The sequence below is a fragment of the Stegodyphus dumicola genome, chromosome 11, assembly GCF_044657685.1.
Source record: "Stegodyphus dumicola isolate Sdum_Otavi_A_Nest chromosome 11, ASM4465768v1".
In the NCBI taxonomy this organism is placed as follows: domain Eukaryota; kingdom Metazoa; phylum Arthropoda; class Arachnida; order Araneae; family Eresidae; genus Stegodyphus; species Stegodyphus dumicola.
The window spans coordinates 81,414,881-81,430,380 of record NC_140778.1 but is presented as its reverse complement, the minus strand read 5'-3'; positions in this window follow the sequence as shown (position 1 = coordinate 81,430,380).

Sequence of the window (15,500 nt, the reverse complement as noted above, 5' to 3'; positions counted from 1 at the left end):
TCCTCAGCTGTAAAAGCGCAAGTTTCATTTTATGCACTCGAAACTTCTGAATAATATGTGTAATGTGTAGGGCCTATGTGAGAGTATTGTTGAGGATCACCCCAAGGTAAGGGACCTGCTTAGATCAAGGGATGTCAGTACCATAGAATTTTAGGTGCTAGTTGATTTTCTTCATTTTGGTGAAAAGCGCAGCTTTAGTTTTCTGAATGTTGACTTTAATTTTCCATTCCTTAAGCCAAATCTCAAGTGCTTGTATCTGTTCTTGCAAGTGTTGGACGGACTACTGGACGAACAAATGCACTTTGTGCTAGGATCGTTGTGTCATCAGCGTACGTAGCTAATGTTGTGTTTGGTGTTGTAGGGATGTCGTTCACATAAATATTGAATAGGGTAGGTCCTAGAAGACTACCTTGTGGGACACCGGGCATTATGGCGCGGCGATTCGATAGTGTACCAGTGATGTGAACGACAAAGTGTCTACCAGTAAGGTAAGATTTAATGATGTTGGTGATGTAGCCTGTGAAGCCCAGGCTGTGGATTTTGTAAGTGAGGGCGTCCAGCCATACTCTGTCAAAAGCCTTCGCTACATCGATGAAGATACCACCTGTAATTTTGTGTTGGTGCATGTCTTCCGAAATCGTCTCAACTACTCTGTAGAGTTGATTTGTCGCTGGCAAGTTCCTCCGGAAACCAAACCGATAAGGTATTATAATGTTCTTATCATCAAGATGCCTGTTAATTCTCTTCAATAGCACGGCTTCAAACAGCTAAGTCCGGGTATTAGGCTGATTGGTCTATACGAATCCGGGCGGTTGTCAGGTATCTGTGGCTTTAGGATAGGCATAATGAGTGCAGTTTTCTAGGGGCTTAGGAAGTGCTGCATGCGAAGTACTTCATTGAAGAGTTTGGTCAGGACTAGGACTACCTTGGTAGGAAACTTCTTCACCATGTAGTTAGTAATTTTGTCCTTGCCTGGAGATTTCTTTTCCTTGAGTTTCTTGATGTAGCTAAGAACTTCTGAAGGCATAACTGGACTAATGTCCGTGTGTGGAGTGGAAACTAGAAACTAGGTTTTCTGTTGGAATGTCAGTAATGTTGTTCATGGAAAACTGAGATTCCAGATGCTGTGCTAAAAGTTCTGCCTGCTCAGTTTAGGTGTAGTGGATCCTGTTGGGGCCTTTAAGGGGCGGAATTGTATTGTGGCATTTTTTGTACCTGGACAAGGCTCTCCACGGTGAATTATCATCTGTAGAGAGTGAGTGCAGGTAGTTCGTGGAACTGTTTTGTGTTTGGAGTTTTGTAAGAGACTTGACTGCATTGTTAAGATGGTTGAAATGCTGTTTATCTTCACGGCTTCTGGTACGTTAGAAATGCCTTCTGGCAGCATTTCCCCTTTTGATAAGGGCATCAAGTTCACTGGATCTAATGTGTTTTCTACATTTGATTTCTTTTTGTGTGTGATCACACGCAGTTTTAATTTTATTTGTGAGCTCTTCTATGTAACTGTCAATGTCATCCCCTGAGTGGAATGTAGGTAGTGTGTACTGAATGTTGTTGAGAGCTTTGGCATATGATTTTCAGTCAGTACTAAAGGCTCTGGTGTCTGGTGTGGTATAACTACTGATATTCATAATGGCTGTCACCGGTTATGATCCGATGTGAGCTCGTCAAAAACAATATTATTCAGGGAATCGCTAGCAGTTTTAGCAAGAAAAAGTCAATAATGCTAGAAGAACCAGTAGCATATCGCGTTAGGGGTTTTGGAGCTGCTATGTGTAATGCTGCCGAGCTGGCTAAGTCATAAATTACGCTTTCAGTTGTGTTTGAGTTGTAGCAGTTCCATGCGCCGTGCCTAGCGTTTGAATCTCCACCTATAATGACATATTGTCCAAGTGCAAGTAGAGTGTTGAGATCAGCTTTAACAGCTGAGGGGTCATATTGCACAAGCATGTTTCAATTTATGCGCAGAAATTTGCTGAGCATAAGGGGCGTATCTTTGAAGTGACATGATCTTACACGTAGTTCGATGTCACGTGACCTCCCTGCGCGTTTGGGAATTTAGCTCCGACCTTGGGTACAAGATTTCGAATAAGGACATAGAGCGATAATTCCAAAATATTAGCGATTAAAAGTTACCCTCTCCCAAACACAGCTAAGAAATTATTTTCGTTTTTGGGCTTATGTTCCTATTACAGAATGTTCATTAAAGACTTCGCCAAAATTGTAGAGCCTCTTCTAGTGCTAAAAAGAAAGAAAACTAGATTTTCTTGGACAGTCGAGGCGAACACCGCTTTTGAACAGCTAAAAATGCCCTAATTAATGGCCCAGTCGTGAAATTCCCAGAAGGCGAACAAGATATAGAGATTGCTGCAGATGCATCCGATTATGCAATTGGAGCGCTGCGTTCCCACATGGAGGCTACTTTCTACCTCTATGCTTTCCCGGCAGGGGCAATCGATAGCCTTCTTTTCGAAAACGCTGAATTCTACCCAAAGGAACTAACTATTCAGCAACAGAGCGAGAAACGCTCACTATTTTATTAGCGGTTCAGAAATTTCGCGTCTGCTTCGGAAAATCTCCGATAACAGTACACTCGGACCATGCGGCAGTCGTTCGCATGTATTCGGGGGAAAAATTATCGCCTCGCTTGATACGGTGAACATTAAAACTACAAGAATTTAATTTAATTATAAAACACATGCCGGGAAAAGAAAATTTAGTAACCGATGCCCTTTCAAGAATAAAAGTCGACGAGGAGGGAAATGCAGTTAAGTGTGCTATGCTCACATCACAAACTATTGAGTCCCGTGAATCAATAGTTGAAGGATTAAGAAAACACCCGGAATTTAAAGATATTTACGCATATCTTGAAGACCCTGAAAAGTTTGAACATATAGATTTAACAGCTATTCGCAATAGGGCGGAGCATTACGAAATAATCGACAAGCTGTTATTCTATACAAAAATAACAAATGATAATCAGAAATACCACCCAGTGATCCCAGCGAGTCTACGTTTAAATATTTTAGCAGAACTGCATGATCTACCGTCCGCTGGTCATTTCGGAATTCGAAAAATCGTACAGAGGGTACGCGAAGCGGTTTATTTTCCTCAGTTGCAAAGAGTAGATAAGGCGTATGTTAAGTTGTGCCAATTAATAAATGATGTTAATTACAGCCCGGTCGGGTATTTAAAAAAACATAAAGACCACTTTCCCAAATGAAATGGTTGGCATAAATTTGCTCGGACCCTACCCTAGAATAAAAATAAATATTTGTTAACCATTTTTCAATATGGGTAGAAATAGTCCCTCTTAAACGAGCTTCAGCTAAAATAGTCACAGATTCGCATACACCATCTAAAAATGGTACCATATAGACCGCAATCGAATATTGCGAAACGCGTAAATAAGAATATTGTAAAAATTATCAAGTGATACGTTAAGAATTACCATGACAGCTGTGTCAATGAGTTAGATTTTGCCTTGAGAACAACAAAGCACGATACTACACAGAAGACCCCCGCGGAGTTATTTTTAGGAAGAAAAATGCTAACGCCTTTGGATAAGTTGTTCTTTGTCCAGCAAAGGCTAGAAGAATTCAAGTTAAAAGACATGCAGAGAATTATCGATGAAGCCCTGATGTAGCAAGGCAGAAACAAAAGTTATATTATGATAGAAATAGAAGGAAATTGGAATATAAAGTGGGGCAGAAAGTACTCAAGTTGAAATACTCATTATCATCCGCAGAATACGGGAAGCCACGTTTTATTTAAAGGCCAAAAATGGCCAACAGCTGGTTGCAAGTATTGACCAAATCGAGCCTTACTACAGCCGTAAGGATTTTCAAATTTTACAGGATTCCGGAAGAGAGGAAAGAATTCCGCCAGCTCAAAAGTCCAGCTGGGTTCCCCCAACACAAAAAAGGAAACAGCCGGATCAATAGCCGGCGAAGCGGATCCAACTCAGAAAAGGTCTAGGCGCATGAAAACGGAGGAATGTAACGCCGACAGACCAACAAGCCAAAACCGAGGATTCAACAAAAACGCCAGTACCGCTGGCTAAGATAGTGAGGCCTGCTGAGGAGGTTCCAGCGAAACAATTTCAACGACGGGCAGAATCAACAAGACGCAAGCCACGTTTCCCAGTGGAAACAACTACGAGGGAGGTCCAGAAGAACGAAAAGAGATAAAAGACCAGCCGATACAACGGTGCCTGACCAAGAAGTTAGAAGGTCCAAGCGCAAGTTCAAAGACCCTAAAGAACGAATGGCCCCACCAAGAGCTCAAGAGGAGACTGAAGTTCCAAAACCCGCAGCCATCCCGCAAAAATCCGAAATTCGTACACAAGGGACAGAAGAGGAAAAGAAGTGAAGGGAACGGCACGGATCATCAAAGTTCCAGAAGAAGGCTGTAGGTCCTGAAATATCCGACGTTTGAGCAAATCTGTTTCATCAGAATGGAGAAGTACAGAAATAGAAAAGATAAGTGAAGAATTTCTTTGCTTATTTTACTTTGAAAACAGATTCAAATTATATAATCTTGTTCTAAATAGCTAAAGATTTTTAGTAAATTAAATCGCAAATAGCTTGTAATCATAGATTCTTATGTTCGCAATTTGGCGAGAAACTACTAGCAGTAATTACTTTTGTTAAGAACTCGCAAGTTGCGAGAATTAAATTGTGAATATGTTTAGTCGGATTGACTTTTTGAATACTGAAATCTGTTAACTTAAAGTTAAGATTTCGTGTAAAGATGGTAAATTGTAATTAAGCAGCTATGATTTTTGATGTAAAGTGAATTTAAAAGTGATGGATAAATATCTAAATGTTTATGTCAAAGTAGAAATGTTTAATCTCTGTGTTAAAGTGTCGTAAAGTTAAACTTGTACAAAAGATAAATTTTGGCCTCCGTGTAAATGAATTTGTGAAAGAATTGAATGTTTTAAAATATATATATACAGGGTGTTTCATAGATCATAGGACAAACTTGCAGGGGTGGTGGAGCGTACTAAAACATGCATTTTTTGTATAGGAATATAGGGTCTAAAGTGACTGGTTAAGGCAGGAATGCAAAAAAAACGACACGAGAGGAAAATGTGTTTTTTACAAAATCAACGCAAAGTGCTTCTTTGCAGCAATACAATATTCACAATAAATGTTCAAAAAAGGGAACAGTAATAGGAACTACAGTTGTGATTGACTGGCAATGCAGCGGTAGAGGGTGTAGTGAGCCGAACAAACCACGATACGATGCATCAGAGGATCATTCGCAACTCTGATGTCGAGCGTGATGGGTGAGTTTACGCACAGGGAAAAAGCTGACATGCATCTCATGTATGGTGCTGCTAATGGGAACAGCATAGCAGCGCTACGGTTGTACCAGGAACGGTTTCCGAACAGGCGTATGCCGAAGCGCACAATGTTCGAGAAGTTGCATCGGTCTCTGTGTGAAACCGGGTCATTTGAAGCCACTTCTGACACTAGGAGTGGAAGAAGTGCTCGACAACCTCGCATTGAAGAATCCATCTTGAACATTGTGCATGAATCACCTCAGACAAGTACAAGAGCTATTGCACGTCGTCTGCAGCTGAGTCATTCCACCGCTTGAAGAGTATTGCAGGAAAATGGTTTGCACCCATACCATTTGCAGAGAGTCCAAGCCTTGCAAAAGACAGATTACCCTCTTCGAGTTCATTTCTGTCATTGATTCTTGCAGCAGTGTGCGGCGCAGGCGGATTTCGGATCGGATGTGCTATTCACGGACGAGGCAACTTTTTCACGGGACGGCATCTTCAATAGCCTCAACATGCACGTGTGAGCAACTCATAATCCACACGATACACGTCCACATGCATTTTAAACCCGCTTCTCCGTGAATGTGTTTGCGGGTATTGTTAACGACTATCTCATAGGCCCATACCTGTTACCTGCACGTACAAATGGCTTATGTTATCATATTTTTCTGCAAGAGGTGTTACCGGAATTGCTGCAGGATGTTCTAGCTGCCGTTTGTGATCGCATGTGGTTCTAGCATGATGGTGCACCAGCCCATAACCACGTGTGGGTCCGCAATTACTTGGATGGGACATTTCCAAGCCGATGGATTGGCTGTGGTGTACCCGTTCGATGGCCACCCCGTTCGCCAGATTTATCCAGCTTGAATTTTTTTTATGAGGCCATCTGAAGAACATCATATACGAGACTCCCGTTGACTCACTGGAGGACCTCGTTGCACGACTATCCATTGCGGCTGCAAGCGTGCGCGGAATGCCTGTCGTGTTTCAAAATGTTCGTCAATCGCTTCTGCGACTTTACCGAGCATGTATTACAGCTGGTGGTCGCAATTTTGAACATTTATTGTGAATTCTGTATTGCTACAAAGAAGCACTTTGCGTTGATTTTGTGCCTAAACACATTTTCCTCTCGTGTTTTTTTTTTTTTTTTTTTTTTTTTTTTTTTTCGTTCCTGCCGTAACCCGTCACTTTAGACCCTACATTCCCATAGAAAAATGCATGTTTTAGTACGCTCCACCACCCCTCCAAGTTTGTCCCACGATCTATGAAACACCCTGTATGTGTGTTTAATGTAAGGCTCTCCAGTTAACACTGTAAAGTAAATTTAAGCTTTCGCTTAGTACATTAGGAATGTGTTGGCGTGTAGGGAGTCTTGTGAGGTCTAGTATGTCAAATTTAACAAGTTAGATGTTGTGTAGCGGTAGTTTTGTTCGCGGTAACACAACATTAGTACCATAAGTACATTTCAGAACAAATTTCTGGAGAGCACTGGGGAAGCAAAAGTATGAATGGAAGTGTATAAGGACCAAATGAGGCGATAAAGGAGTAATTGTAAGGAAGACGGAAATCTTTGTAAAATACAGTACTAATATTGTTTCCTTCCAGGTATGGAAGGACCAAGACTAAAAGCAGCAGAATAGTTTGTGGATTAAAAGAAGAAGTTGATGTTTGTCGAGAAACACATGAAAATTGTAAAATTTTCTAGCTTTAGAATTCCTGTACAATTGGCCCTAACAACAGAAGTTTCAGTAAACCTAGTTAATGAAAGAGTTAGAAGTGTATAGTTTAACGTTAGAAAGTTTTAAGACTTTAAAGTCTTAAACAAGTAAGACCTTTAGCTTACGACTATTTAAAGTCTGGTCGGGAGTTATGTAAGAATTGTGTTAATTTTTTAACAGTTAAATTTTGAGTTAAATTTCCTTTCCTATGGATTCTTAATTTCAACTTACCACTTCCGGCCAGAACGTAGTTTTAGAATCACTTCTGAATGCTAATGAGGAAGAGCGATATTTAACGCGAAGTTCTTCTGTCTTAGGGAGAGAGATACCAGATATTCTGGCTGCACGCGTCCGCCTTCTTAGGCTACTTCTTAAGCTATTATTACGCTCAGCCATACTTTAGACCCTTGATAGCTTCGCAGTCAGTGAGCGTAAAGGGGCCAACTCTGTTAGAATTTTGATAGCTTCGCAGTCAATTAGTGTTAAGGGGCCAACTCTGTTAGAATTTTGATAGCTTCGGCTATATCTCTTTAATTAAGATTAGTTTAGTTTAATTCTTAGTCTCTTAAGTTGAAACCCAAGTGTCGGCTTTATTGTACAACTCCAAGACGGAGTTCTGTTAAATTTTGATTGGAATAATAAAGGGTTGTTTAACCCTTCTATCTTGTTTCCTGTTACACTAACTCAAGCGATTATTCGCTTATCAGTTCTTAAGATTCTTCACTTTCAACGGTAACTTAGAATTACACAGTGGAGAATCCTACAACTTAATGACTCATTAGAGTCAATTGCACTTGAGAAGCTATTAAAGAATTCTTGAAATAAACTAGAATCGCCATTTAAAGTAGGAATGCGTAATTTAGGCAAATTGATAGATGATGATAATATTGCGAATATTCGAGTTACAAACGTTAACATTTTGAATCAATTGCACTTAAGAAATTATTAAAGAATTCTTGAAATAAACTAGAATCGCCATTAAAAGTAGGAATGCGTGATTTAGGCAAATTGATAGAAGATGATATATTGCGAATATTTGAATTACAAACGTTAACATTTTGAGAAGACTTAAAATGTTCAGTTTCATACCTTTTAAGTTTGTTTTGATTTTGAATTTAGCATTACTTATGGATTCATTATACTCGAGTGAACTTTGAATTTCCGTTTTGAACGTTGTACTATCATGAATTAGGTCTTCGATTTTCAAGTTTAAAGTTAGAAGTTCATTCTGTTTTTCTTCTAAACAAAAATTCCGAAAAATTCTCCTGAACGCTTTCATCTTTATTAATATCCAGATTATGAAAATAAGAGTCAATTCTATTAATTAATTTCGTGCAATCACTTCTAATGACTTTCCTCTTGGATTTCAACTTGTCAAGAGTTTCCATTTTATATACGAAACAAAACTGAAAGTGATGACAATTCAACTGATAAATAAACTATAAATTACATAGTGACAGTAGCTGCAATCCAAATGTTCAAAAATTAGCCTAATGCAATCCGAAAGATATAATCCAAACAGTTGTCGCGGATATCTGGCACCATGAAAAAAATAATAATATCACTAGAAAATTAAACGAGATTCTTGAATGAAGAACATGTAGTCCAATTTTTTCTTATTTTTATTCACATCACATACAAGAACACATTAGATTGAAAAAATCAAAGCGTAATTAATCCGATAAAAAGGAAATAATAAGCTAGCCTAGTAAGCAAAAATATCCGTTACATAGAATTCTATAGATTTTGTTTTCATAAACATTTACCAAAAAGCCTGCCGAGGAAGAATTCAGACGACCGCAAGTCACGTCGTCTGATCACATGATCATTTTGTTTTTAACAGCTACTGCTATAGAAAGAATACTCGTCAACTATGATAGCAGAAGTAAAAACTACAGAATTTTAATTCCTGGAGACAAAATCCTAATAAGTCAATTCGTAGGATTTATTGAAGACACTGGAACTAACGAGCCTGTAAGCGTCTCTTTAAACCAGGGTAAAGAAAATCCTAAGAAAGCTCGTAACAAGAAAAAATAAAAATTGAAGGGCCGAAAAAAGAAGAAATATCAGAAGCCGGGGGAAAAAAAAAAAAAAAAAAACCTTTAGAAATCAGAAAATCGAACAGAATCACACAAGGTAAACGTCCTCATCGGTACAGGTATAATGCAAAATATCCAGTCTCTCCCGAACCCAAAACCTAGAACAAAATGAAAAAAAGAAAATGGCTGACAGCTGTTCAAGAAGAAATTACCGTATTTACGCGAATGTAATGCGCATCGTTTTTGGCCAAATGTAGTATTCAAAATTGGGGTGCGTATTAGATTCGATGGCGCATTAGATTCGAGTGCAAAGTTCGCTGATGACGTCAACCAAATTTCTCGACTACATTTACCGTTACATTTATCGTTGACACATTATTGCATAGAGGATACAAACTGCAGAGTACGTAGTCACGAAATGGAGGGCAAACAGAGAGGAATGTCATATGATGCTACTTTCAAACGTAAAGTAATTCTTTATGCTGAAAAAAATGGCAATAGAAAGGCAGGGAGAGAGTTCAACGTAGCTGACAGCAATGTTCGCTTGTGGCGGCAACAGAAATTGGCACTGTTTGCAACTAAAGCTAGTAGAAAGAAATTCACTGGCCCTCCCAAAGGAAAATCTTTGTAGATCTTTGAAGATCTTTGATTGTAAAATCTTTCAAGAAATGCTGCATTTCAAATTCATTGAAAGGCAGTGACGATGACGTGCTCTGGAACGCCGACGATGACGATGACGATGATGAGGAAAGAAGAAATGAATCTGCTTCTGACGAAGAGAGCTGCGAGGATTCCAGTGATGAAAACAATAGTGAATAAAGACGTTTACTATTAAGCACTGATTGTAGAAACTGTTAGCTAGATAGAAATGTTACGATTTATTTCATGCTCATATTTTACGATAGGTACCGTATATACGGTACTAATAACAAAATACTATATACGGTGCTAATTAACAATGATTGTTTCACATGACAATAGCCCACTAATAGGTTAAATCTGTGTTCTGCTACTGTATGTATAAATCCATTGTTGTATAAAATATGGTTTCTAAATTTAAATAAAATTATCATACCATTAATTGATAGTTTATATACAAATCCATTGTTGTATAAAATATAATTCAATAAATTCCTCATATCATTGATGCGCATCACATTCGCCGACAAACAATTTTTTTATTATTTAAAGTTTTAAAAGAGGGATGCGCATTAGATTCGCATAAATACGGTAATTCACTAGAAGAAAACAATACTGGGAATTACCAATAGGCTGCAAATGGTCTTTCAAAACCAAGCTCAGTGCAGAAAGAAAAATTGAGAGATACAAAGCCAGATTAGTCGCAAAAGGATTTAGCCAGAAGTTCGGATCTGATTATGATGAAACCTTTGCTCCTGCAGTGAAATACAGAACTCTACGAGCCTTCCTATGTGCAAGCTTTGCATAAAAACATGTCTGTCAGACATATGGATGTCAAAGTAGCTTTTTTTCACGGAGAACTAGAAGAAGAAACTTACATGACAAAATCTGAAGCATACTCAAAAAGTTGGAAATGAAAACAATTTCCTAGGTGTTGAAATCAATATATGGACTAAAACAAGCAGTTACAGCTTAGAATCTGAAAATTGAAAAAATACTTCTAAACGTATTGCTTAAACAAAGTAGAGCAGACCTATGCTTATTTTTATTTTTCAAAAACATCAATGGAAAATTCACATATATAATATTATACGTAGATGACATATTTATAGGAAGTGAAAGAGAAGGAGATTCAATCGAAACAATCCAACAGCTAAAAGCGAAACTGGAAATCAAAGACCTAGGAGAAGTCACCTTTTACCTCGGCATAAACATCGAAAGATCTGAAGATGTAACCTTTGCCATAATCTGAAAGAATAAAATCGAAGAAATAGTTAAAACATTTGGGTTTCAAAACGAAAAACCAATATGTACGCCAATAGAAACAAACTACTGCAAACTAAGAATTGAAGATGATCTCTTCTAAAGGATGATACAGTATATAGACAAGCAGTAGGAACATTATTATATACATAGCAACAATCAGCAGACCAGATATAGCATGCGCCGTCAATCTACTGAGTAGAAGAAGCGGAAAACCTGGGAAAATAGATTGGAATGCTGTCAAGAAAGTCATTCGATACTTAAATACGACTAAAGACTTGAATATGGTTTTTAACAAATTTCCAAAACCCATACTAACTGCATATTCAGATTCAGATTGGGCAAATAACAGAACAACAAGAAAATCCATTAGCGGATACTTATTCAACTTGGGAAATAACTGCATTTCATACAACAGGAAAAGGTAAAACTCCACTGCATTATCTTCAACTGAAACAAAATATATTGTAGCAGATAATACAGCTGAAGGAGCATATAAAGGCTCTTAAATTTTCTTAAAGATCTAGGACTAAGATAAAAATCTACCGATTAATCTCTATGAAGGTAACAAGTCGTGCATCAAGCTATCACAAACGAGGAAAAATACCTCCGGAACAAAACATATAGACGTCAAATACCACTCCTTGCGTGAACTTCAACAAAACGGGATCGAGCCTAGACTATTGCAGAAGCTCCGACATGATTGCAGATCTGCTCAGCAAACCGCTAGGTAAGCCTGTGTTCGAGAAACCTTGAGAAAAGCTGCAAATGTCGATTTTTCTCATGAAGTAAGGGTGTTGGTATGCAAATTGGTGATGGACTGTGAATAATAGCTCGATAAATACTGTAGTCTGAACCAGTGGCGGCTCGTGGCTAAAATTAGTGGGGTGCTGTTCCAAAAGAATTTAACCTTCGTTTTAAAATTGTCTAAAAGGAAACAAACATGTATAAAAAGAAATTTTATTTTGAAACTTCATAAAATCTTACAAAAAAACATTAAACATTTCTTAATTTACTTTAACCAAAATTGTTAAAGTTCAATCTCCGTCTATTCATTTAAAAATGAAAACCATTCTTATTTTAATTTGCGCGAAAAGATCAATTTAGTCTTTCCGAATTCCTAGTGCTTCTTAGAAAAGTTTTCAGTGTTGAAAAGCAGCGTTCTGCCTCTGATGTAGTCATGAGAACTCTCAAGAGAATTTTGATCAGTTTCGTAATTTCACTAAGAATATAATCTAGATTATTTTCGAAGATAAATTTCAGTAGCTCAATTAATCTGCAGTATTGATGGATATCAGACCAACAATAGAATACTTTTAGTTCATTTTCAAGCTTTTCTTTGTCAATCATTGGATATGCTTCAGTGGTTAGTACTATTTCTTCTGTAGAATGTTCATTCCTAAAACTAGCGAAGCATTTCTTGTTTAACAATTTAGCAGCTGCTAAGTGTTTAGTGAAAGAATATCTGTTGATTATATCAATACATAGTATAAAGTCACATATATCCTTAGCTTCTACCATCAGTGTCTTTGAAAAATTCTCACAGTACTTTGAGATTTTTAATTCTGAAATAGCAGTTTTGAAATTTGTTATATATTCTTTAACTTTAAACACACTAATTTCTTTGGATTGCATTTAGTTGTATAATATTTCAACATGAGGCATCTGATAAAAAAGCTCTAACCAAAACTTGAAATTATCATCATTTAGATATTTTAAAATTCCTGTTGTTTTTGCAGTAGGAACAGTTGTTTCATTTGTTGTTGTTGTTCTGCATTTGATGTTAATTGAATGATTGAATTTCAGTAAAGCAATTTTTTAAAGGTTGCAAATTTTCATGAACTCTGTTTTTGGTTCGTATGATAAAGTTCCACCTTATGGAGGAATGCCACACGCGCGAAGTAAAAAAGAAATCACGTTTCCAACAACATGCCAGAATTGCGGCACTGCAAGAGCGACAGTGCTCTTCTCTCTACCCGGCTCGCGTGCTGTTTTTTGCGTGCGCATGCGCAGAACAGCCAAACACCACGTCGCTGGAACTGTGAAGCGCGCAGTTCCAAAGACTTTAGTACTTTTTTCACAAATTGGGGCATGGCTACTGACATTAAGTTTAAGGATTATGCATTGTAAAAGTATAAAGAAAGAATTAAAGGCTAAAGTGCACACTATATTAAATATTAAAAATAATAATAAGTGAAAATAGGGGTTCTGTAGTTTCACAGTGCTTATTACGAGCCGCCACTAGTCTGAACTCCCTGCACAGGAGTTAATTGTGTAACTCGTTTTCTACTTTACTTTCCTTTCTCATTCCTTCATGAAAGGACTGTGATATGACTTACTCTGATGTAACTCTCATTTGAAATGTATTATGAAACTAATAAATCTAAATCTATTATCATGTAATTAATAAAATGTGTTTGTGATCTTCCAATTTCCGTCTGCAGCTTCTTTTGGAATACACGTTTTAATTATCTATGACCCCGCTGACGCTACACTGGATACAAGCTAAGAGAAACTATTATACTCTCTACTTTGATAACTGTTGTGAATATATTTACTACAAAAATGTTTACAAATTGTTTATTATTCAAAAATAAAATTCAGAGTGCTCTGATCAATTCCACCTTACCTAATAAAAATAAAATAATTATTATTCCCTAATCATATTCTTAAAAAGATTGAACACAGAAAGTGGCTGAGGAATACCGGAAAGACACCCGGGACCTCAGCAAAAGAAGAAACCGTCAACAGACTCATAAAATTTCTAAGGCAATCATTGATTATGCATCTGAATGTTGCAATACACATCTTGAAACTTAGATCTAAATCCGTACTTCGTTTGGGAAATTGCATTGTCTCTCAGAAGGAATAAAACCAATAAGGTAGGTTCAATCCATCACGTGAGTGGCATCTACCAGTCAGAAAATGAAGTTTTCTATACTTTTGCAGAAAAATTAGCAATTTTTTATGCCGCATAACACTGACACTCTAAATCATGATGAAATAAAAATTATGAAATTAAAAATATTCTTTGCAGTACTGACGATAAATACTTGTATATCACCCTACTTCAGCCAGACAAGTCTATGATATCATTGCTAAGCTAAACATTAGAAAAGCGAAAGGATTTTACAATATTCCCAACAAAATCCTTAAAGTGCTTCCTAAGAATTGTATTATTTTACTTACTAACATTAATGATGCTTGTATTCGACTTAACTACTTCCCCCCCAAAATGGAAGCACTCTAATTACTATTTTAAAACCGAAGAAAAATATAAAACTCATAAATAATTAGAGGCTCATCAGCTAACTGCTTGCCTTGAGGGGAAAAGAAGCGCAGCATGAATAACAGGCTTATATTGTTTTAATCTAATATGTCTCCATCTAGAGATATATCCACCAAACACTATACGCATGTAGCCAAGCCTTTTACTGACTAGAGGCTGTTCTCTTCAGTGGATCGATGCTTCGGTACGGTACCTGGTGTACCTGGGCCGAAGGCCCTACCCCTTGTAGAACAATAAGAAGTTTCGAATTCTACCAAAAAATAACCTGGTGATGAACTTGAATGTATTATGATGAGTAGAATAAAAACGTGTTGACAAGAAGCATCGAAGATAGACTACAAGATGGGAAAGCTGTTCAAGAAATTAAGGAAGAGGTGACATTCTCAGAACACATCAGTTTTCGTCTTCTGCAATTTTCATAATGTACGTGACAGCTCTGAAACCGGTAGAAAGTTTGTCAGCAACAGTCCTTGCCTTGTGAGTTCTTTCAATGAGCGTAACAATATTTCTCAGGAAATCTTGCACTTTATCATCCAGAATCCAGTCGGTTACAGCGCTTGCTTTCTTCGGAATTTGAAATCTTCGCCCTTTGACCTTTTCGCTATACCTAGGTATTGGAGATTTTTCAGTAATATTCTAAAGAATCGCCTCCTCCTCCTTATCAACTTAGAAATCATCAGATTAGGCTAAAGGCACTCACTGAGAATCTGAATAATGCTCAACAAGAGGCTACCACCATCGTCACGTCTACGAAAATCATCTACAGATTTCCTTGGGAAATCAAGGAGCTTATGAAGCCCGTAATAGAATTATACGGATATGGCAGTCAACCTGGGAGCTTACTATTAAGACTGAGCTGAATTCTCTAAGAAACGAAGACCAAAATGCACATGATTACGAGAGAAAGATGGGAGGAAAAAATGGCTCATTCGGAGAATTACACTAACGCCTTCTGGCACCAACCATCCAGTTCACCGAAAGGATGAAGAAGCATGACTGCATCCATCCGTTAGAGGATGGGAAAACTTTTGCTTATAGTGAACAGGATAAAAGGAGAGTTTCCCCAGAGCACCTTGAAAAGCAGTTTGTGTCGAACAACACTGTTACGGACTGTGTCTTTACCGACTGAGTTGAAAAAAATGTGAAAGAGTGAGTTGACGACCTCACTGTACTCAATGTAACAAATCTTGCCCCCCATGAGAAATTAAAAATGTCATTAAAAATTTATACCCGAGAAAGGCCCAATGTATGGATGCCAT